At 47.9% G+C, this 8,430-nt stretch overlaps 1 pseudogene; it reads left to right on the plus strand.

Moving 5' to 3' along the window:
* The first annotated feature begins 1,010 nt into the window (after positions 1 to 1,010).
* LOC133019000 (uncharacterized) lies at positions 1,011 to 6,405 on the plus strand (annotated as a pseudogene).
* Positions 6,406 to 8,430: the final 2,025 nt, after the last annotated feature.

The following is an 8,430-nucleotide window of genomic DNA, read 5'->3' on the forward strand; positions in this document are numbered from 1 at the left end:
GTCATAATGACTGGTTTTGTTATTTTCACTTTACATTTACACTTACTTTACAGTAAAGTAAACCTCTATTAAATACAGTACAACATGACAGTTTGTAAGGTTTGAAATTGTCATTTATTATCACACTGGAATTTAATTATCACAGCAAACAATTAAGTAACACTAAACTTTAAGTGTTAATGTAAAGTGAAAATAACAAAACCAGTCTGTATGACTTGTGAACGAATATAATTCACGTCTTTCTATACTAAAAACACAGAGTGTTCATTTCTCCGGGAGACAGTGAACATCCCTCGCATCTCACTCACACACACACTCACACACACACACACACACACACAGACACACACACACCCACACACACACACACCTGGTGTGGAAATAAATTTAAAAAAAATAAAAAAATAAAAATCATAAAAAAATTTCAAAGTTAAAAAGAAAGTTATGTTGAACCAGCCCACTTCCGGGTTAAACCACACCCTCTTCCGGGTTAGACCCCGCCCACCCCGAGTACGGATACGGATAATTTATATGGTTAACAGATATAGATAATGCTTTACTCGCTCATCCCTACTTATTACTGTGAAACTTTTGAACATTGAACTTAATAAATTATTAACCTTTCCCACTTGAACCTTGAATCTACGAACACGCTGTCTGGTCCGGATGGGACCGGGCCCAACACCACCTAGGCAGTTGGGGGATGAAGAAAAAGTCAACATATATACGAATGTTACTAAAAATCTTTTCAAGTTTACACTTATGAATACTTAAATCTATATGCCAGGCAGAGAAATACATAACTAGGGCAGGAAATTCCGTTTCCTTTATATAGGCACGTGACAATTTATGCTTTCAAAGTCAACATTCCTTTAAATTTAATAACATCTTCTTTAAATCCCTACAAATTGGAACAGTAAATGTTGCCAATGTTGCTGGTCTCTTACAGGGTTTATTTACAGGGTCTTACCTGGATACTTTAGTGAACAGCACTGATTGGTGTGGGGGAGATGGGGGTGGGGAACTTGGTCCTGGTGGTGAATGGGTTGTGGATGCTGCTGTGGTAGGAGCTGGAGATGCAGGTTTAGTGTACAGTTCGGTGGGTTCTCTTTCTTAGCAATCGTTTCGATGTCTCACTATGGGATACGCCCCTGGCGCGTATTCACAGAAGCACTTATACCAATTCGCCAGCCCTGATAGGCTGGCAGTTGTGACTTCCTCGTCAAGGTGCCGCACCTTAAATACATACGGTGGACGCGGCGTCACACGTCATTCAAACACCGCATTTTTAATCAGCGTCGATCCTAACTAGCTGCTGTCCATAGACCGGAGCTAACACCTCCAATGCCGGACGCTAGTGGTAGCAACGCCAATCCAACTGCCTTCACCATAGGTAGTTTTCAAATTTAAATAGCTCACTAAACTGCCTGCCACCGGAGCTAGATAGCTAACAGGGATTATCATTCCAGATAATTTTCTCCCCTTTAGCACACCAGGCTAAATGGGACAAGCTGTAAAGTTTCCCTCCACCTCGTAACTAGGCGATGCCAATCGCCTGTGCACCTGTGGAAATAAAATCTTGACCATGGACACACACCAGGTCTGCTCTGCGTGTCTGGGGCTGGAACATGCGCTATCAGCAACCCGGGCTTGTGCGCCGACTGTGCCCGCTTCACAGTGAATAGCCTCCGCCGACGGCTAGCACGCCAAGCTAGCCCTCTGAGGGGGACCCGATCCTTTCCATGGCCACTACCAAGGAACCCCACCCGGTGTGGACTAGGAGGACACTCCCGAACCAGAGATTCAGCACTGGATTTGCTGGACCCGCTAACGGAGCCACCTCTCATGTTGGATTATGAGGAGGATGAGTCCCACGGTGAGGATTGTCTGGTGTCGGACAGTGACGACGAGGATTATGAATCTTGCTTCGTTCCATCTGCACAGACTCTCAGCTCTCCAAGCCCTGCAAAGGTCTTGTTGGGGTAATTACGCCCCAGCCTAGCGGCGATATGCACGATGTGTGTAAACTCACCGCGGAGAGACTGAAGATTCCATGGCCTGCTGTCGTGGCGGAGGCCCCAAGGTCCCGCTACGAGGGGAAGAAATTACCCCAAGCAAAAAGGGCTGTGAGACAACTTCTCCCTGTGTTCCCGGAACTCATGGAGGAAGTTACTGCCTCATGGAAGCAAAACCCTTACTCCAGCAAAACCACCATTCAAGGTGCGTCTTCCCTGGATGTTGAAGGGATGGAGAAACATGCCATGGCCCGCATGCCTCCCATGGAGCCCCTGGTGGCAGCTCGCCTCCATCCACAGCTGTCAGCTGCCTCGTCCAGGGCCCCCACACTCCCCACGAAAGCCGATCGCCTCCAATCTGCCATGACTGAGCGAGCTTATAAAGCAGCGGCTTTGACAGTGAGGGCTCTTGACGTCACCTCCATGTTGTCAGCTTCGTGCCGGAATGGTCCGCGTGGGATGAGATCACCACAATCGCGGATATCTGCCTGCACGTACAGCGATGCGCAGGGAAGTGCATGTCGATGTTGGTGTTACAAGAGAGGACGAGATGGCTGAATCTGACCAATCTTCCGATAGAGAAAAGGAGGACATCCCCGGCAGACTTACGCTCAGGTGGCCTCTAGGAGCGTCCCCCTGCGTTCCGCATCCCGAAACGCCCCAGGGCTCAACCGGGTGCTAACACCAAGCCCGCTTGGCTGAGAAAGCCCTTCTATTCCCTGTCAACCTAGGCTGCTCAACCGGGCCCGTCACCCAGTCAGCAGGCCAGGCGGAAGTAGAAGGCGACTTAGCGGTCAACCCCACCGCAAGCGGAGCTGCCAGCCGCTCCCTGTTCCCTGGCAGCCCAGCTATCCCGTGTGTTAGGGGAGAAATTACCCAGTGCCACCAATCCCTCTCGGCGACGCGTGGGCCCTGAGCTCAGGTCGTGCTTCCCATTCAAGAGCCGAAGAGACATGTTTCAGATGTGGGATTGATCAACACTGTAATATCCTCACGACCACAGGATAGGTTGGTTTAAAGGTTTTTTTATTAACCACTGCACACATACATAGCATAGCCACGGACTACACTTCCTCTATGGTATTGTCTCTCTAACCCCGTGTCTTATCCCTTCACCCCAACGTTACCTCCCCCTAGGGGATTAGTGCAGGTAGGCTTTTCTCTGAACTTACAACAAACACCACACCAATGTCTCACAAGCACTCACACACAGTTTGTGTCAATAAAAAGTTTTCCACTGACGCATCCAGGCTCAGGCCGAGGGCGCAGGGTTACAAAAACAAAAAAAACACAAAAACGACACACAGAGGTGCAGAGCACACTGTTTTCCCCCATAACACCACAAGGGAGAAGCAGCGTCCCACCTGTGGTGAAACATCCCGTTCCGCTTATTCTGAGCCTATTAGACCTACATGCACAGTAATACTCGCAAGTGTACAGCTGGTACGGGCCCCCAGAGATCGTCTGTGTCAGACAGAGCTTCACTCCCCCCTAACTTTGAGGTTAGAGAGTTGGAAAGCATGCACAGCATCAGAGTGGGTATTGAGAACACTGGCCAAAGGCTACAGGCTTCAATTCGCCACAATGCCCCCCCGTTTCAGCGGCCTCATCCCTTCCCGTGCGCAGGGAGAGTAGGCCCGGGTGTTACGGGGAGAAATATCAGCTCTATTTAACAAAAGTGCCATACGAATAGTGCCACACCAGCAGAGACTGGAGGGTTTTTATTCAAAAATGTCCTGGTCCCATAGAAAGGAGGGAGTTGCTTACGTCCCATCCTGGACCTTCGCATTTTGAACTCGTATCTCAGGAGATACAAGTTTCGCATGCTGACACATTCAACGCTGATACGTTTGATCCGGCCGGGGGACTGGTTCACATCAAACGATCCGAAAGACGCATATTTTCACATTCCCATTAATCCTCTGCACAGGAAATATCTGAGGTTCGCTTTTCAGGACACTGTGTACGTGTACCTAGTACTCCCAATTGGCCTGTCACTGAGCCCGAGGGTGTTTGTGAAATGTGTCGACGCCGCTATAGCCCCCCTCAGGGAGCGGGGCATACGCGTGGCCACTTACCTGGACGACTGGCTGCTGCTGCTGCGCTCAGAGCAAGAGGCTGCGGCGCACACGGGCATTGTGCTGGCCCACCTAGCCGATCTGGGGTTTGTGGTGAACAGGGAAAAGAGCGTGTTAACACCGAGACAGGACATTGCCTTTCTGGGTCTCACGTTAAATTCACTGACCTACACGGCTCGCCTATCAGCCGAGAGAGTGTACACTTTCAGGTCCACTCTCTCTCATTTTGCCGTAACACGTCAGGTCACGTACGGACTGTGCCTCCGGTTACTGGGACTGATGGCCTCAACCATATTGGTGGTGAGGCTGGGCAGGCTGTACATGAGAGATTTCCATCGTTGGGTGGATTCTCTCAGACTGGATCCTATGCGCCACAGAGACTGCAGTGTCACGGTTTGCGCGCCTTGCGTCATCGCGCTGCGGCCATAGCAACAGCCTTCTCTGTTGACAGAGGGGGTGCGCATGGGCGTAATATCTGCCAGAAAAGTAGTGACAACAGACGCCAGCCTGTCAGGCTAGGGCAGTGTGTTCGAGGGAAGATCCGCGAATGGGATGTGTAGCACGGATCTCAAACATGCCCATATAAATTATCTGAAGTTGATGGCAGTGTTTCTGACGATGAAACATTTTCTGCCGTTCCTCCTTCATGTGTTAGTGAGGACGGACAATACGACCACGGTGGCGTATATCAATCGCCAGGGGGGGTCTACGTTCTCTACAGTTACACACTCTTGCACGCAGACTGATATTATGGGGCAAGGTGCATCTCCTCTCCGTGAGAGCGACCCACGTTCCCGGAATTCAGAATGTGGGTGCGGACCTCTTGTCCAGGTGAAATCCACTCTACGCGGAGTGGAAACTTCACCCATCTGTAGTAGCGCAGATTTGGTCACATTTCGGCCGCGCGACGTGGATCTGTTTGCGTCGAAAGGGAACACACAGCGCCCACTGTTCTTCTCCCTGCACGACCGGAGCGCACCGCTGGGGCTGGATGCGTTCGCTCACGAGTGGCCGCGCGTCCCGCTTTACACATTTCCACCTCTGGCTTTGATTCCCCAGACACTGCTCAGGGTGCGGGAGAATCGTCTGTCACTAATTTTGATCGCCCCTTACTGGCCGTCCATGCACTGGCTTGCGGAAGTGAGGCAGCTCCTCCCCGGTCACCCATGGCCTCTCCTGCTGCGCAGGGACCTGCTCTCCCAGGCGCGCGGACAGATATTTCACCCTCATCCGGAGCGCCTCGCCCTGTGGGCTTGGCCCGTGAGTGGTTTAATCTGAGCCTGACTGGGTTGTCACAGAGTGTTGTTAACACAATTCAGAATTCCAGAGCATCATCCACTAGGTCTCTCTATGACTGTAAGTGGAGATTATTTGAGGATAGGTGTGTTTCGGCACAGGAAATCCCTTTTCAATGTCCAGATGGTACAATCCTGTCCTTCCTGCAGGACCTGATTGATCAAAAGAGGGCATTTTCTACTGTCAAAGTTTACTTGGCAGCTATTTCCGCTTGGCATGTTGGATTTGATGGAAAACCAGTGGGCCAACACCCCCTGGTTTGTTGTTTTATGAAGGGTGCACGGAGGTTGTTGCCCATCTCTAAGACTATGTCACCATCTTGGGATCTAGCAGTGGTGCTTGGTGCCCTCTCTAGTCATCCTTTTGAACCATTGGATAACGTGGACATGAAAACGTTATCCCTTAAGGCGGCTCTGTTATTGGCTTTGGCTAAAGCTAAACGAGTGAGTGATATTCACGCTTTGTCTGTACATCCAGCATGTATGCGGTTCACCCCGGGGAACCTTGGGGTGACACTGAGGCCGAATCCTGCTTTTGTTCCAAAGGTTGTTAACCCATGCTCCCCAGTGGAGCTGTCAGCTTTTCAGCCACCTCCCTATGGTTCTGCAGAACAGCAGCGGTTACACATGCTGTGCCCTGTCCGTGCCTTACACACTTTTGTGGAAAGGACGAGGAACTTTAGGAAAGGGGATCAGTTGTTTGTGTCCTGGGCTAAGCCCAACTGGGGCAAACCTATCACAAAACAAAGACTTTCTCACTGGATTGTGGATGCCATTGCATTGGCCTACTCCAGCTCAGGCCTTCAGGTTTCGACTGGTTTACGGGCACATTCTACTAGAGGTCTCGCGAACTCTTGGGCCCTGTTCAAGGGAGTCTCTATCCAAGACATCTGCGCTGCAGCTAGCTGGTCTTCTCCCCTCACATTTGCGAGGTACTACAGGTTGGATGTCACATCCCCTGGCCTGACCCACGCTTTCTTGAGCGTGGGCTCCAATGTGGATCTCACTCCTAAGTGAGGGGGGGACTGGCGGTCAGTCACCGAGATAAGCTTGTCTGGCAATACGGGAGTCTCCATATCCCATAGTGAGACATCGAAACGAATGCTAAGAAAGAGAACTTTAGGTTACTGTCGTAACCCCAGTTCTCTGAGTAGCATGAGTGAGATGTCTCACCAGACCGCCCTTCTTGCTGCTGGGGTGAAGCGAGAAGAGGTGTGCTTGTTTTGAATGACGTGTGACGCCGCGTCCACCTTATTTAAGGTGCGGCACCTTGACGCGGACGTCACAACTGCCAGCCTATCAGGGCTGGCGAATTGGTATAAGGACTTCTGTGAATACGCTGGAGGGGCGTATCCCATAGTGAGACATCTCACTCATGCTACTCAGAGAACCGGGGTTCTGACAGTAACCTAAAGTTAGAAAGAATATATATTAAGGACAGGGTGAATACATTTTGATGTATCCCAGGATGTTGACTGAAAGGTACTTGAATCTTAGTAAGATTAAACTTGTAAACATAAAGAAAAACAGCATTGGATCGTCCACAATTTTATGTTGCATGCAAGAAATGCAGGTTTTCATATTGGAGGCTGGCATTTCAACTGAAAGGGAAAAGAGAAAGAAATATTAGAGTACATCCATCAGAGGCCATATTATCTTGAGAAAAAAAATGTCTTTCAATAACTATAGTCTCCTTCTACTAGTGACCAATTGGCTCGGAGTACACCGTTTGTCAAGAATGTCAGAATAACATTAGCTTCTGGGTATGCAAGGGCAGAGTTAGGTATTTGAGGGAAAAACTGACAAAACTGAGGTTGCTATAAAACACATATTAACTTATTAACACTCATTAACAACTGGCAGTTGGAAATAGTGAGCAGGATACAGGATCATTATACCCTGGTACAGTTTATTGGCAGGTGGAAACCTACGTCAAGGTGCATAAGGGAATATTACCTTAGTTCACAGCGACTATAAGCATATTTCTGATTTAAATAGCTACTCCTACACAATTGTATATGGAGAACATTATTATTATTATTATTTGAGCATCTCTTAGATTGAGCACAGCCATTCTACCTGTAAATCGTTAACTCACAAGTATAATGACGTCCCTGAGTGAGAATCCTTGACTCTGAGTGGACATATATGAACTAACATTACTGTCCTCTTGGTATCTTGGGTTTTTTATGCACAAGAAATAGAGTGTGGTACAAATGGAAACTATTTGAATTGACTCTATTGACACATACACTTATGCTATTAGCCTATGATACCATAATATAGCATTACTTAATATCACAGTGCTAATCAAATTAAACTCTTGGACGTGACCACCTTATCTTACTTGAACACACTCTGGGGTCATGTTAATATTACTTCATGTGTTAGCTTAGTGTTTGCAGTTAACTTTAGCAGTCAAAACTTTGTCTTCAGACCACCGTCACATAGATACAACATCTTTAAATAATCCAATTCATGCAGACTGTCCCATTAATCAACAATTTTCAAAGAACTGAGTTTTGCATTAAGTATAATTAGTATTTAAAGAGAAATGATTTAATTACTTTCAATAATGAGTGACCTCTAGGCACATCATTGGTTTGCATTCTCAGTCGGTAGCGTTGACCCCACACAACATCTACATCTGTTCTATTGTTTCAAACTATAAGTAGATAGAAATCTTTGCTCATTTGCAGATTCAAAATATACACTTAGTTTGGTCTTACAGTGTCTCCTTTTAGTGAAGTCCTGTTGTGCCTTATACCGGCTATCCCCTCTCCTCTCCTGGGACGGTTCGGACCATCCATTGCAGTGTTTGGTTCAGCCATTCAGCTTCCTGACTGGGTAGCCAGAAGAAAACCTCTAAAACTCAGGGAGGTTAATAATATCAGACGTCCCAGTTTGTCTGTGGCTGTTCCGGGTTCCGTATCTAGATACCTATATAACATTCAAATGTTTTCAACTTTCACTACCTAATTTCCCAGGTTTCAATCAGAATCAAAATAACAATTACATTTAGCATTACATATCTTTTCAGTG

Source organism: Limanda limanda, chromosome 2 (assembly GCF_963576545.1).
Source record: "Limanda limanda chromosome 2, fLimLim1.1, whole genome shotgun sequence".
NCBI classification, from domain to species: domain Eukaryota; kingdom Metazoa; phylum Chordata; class Actinopteri; order Pleuronectiformes; family Pleuronectidae; genus Limanda; species Limanda limanda.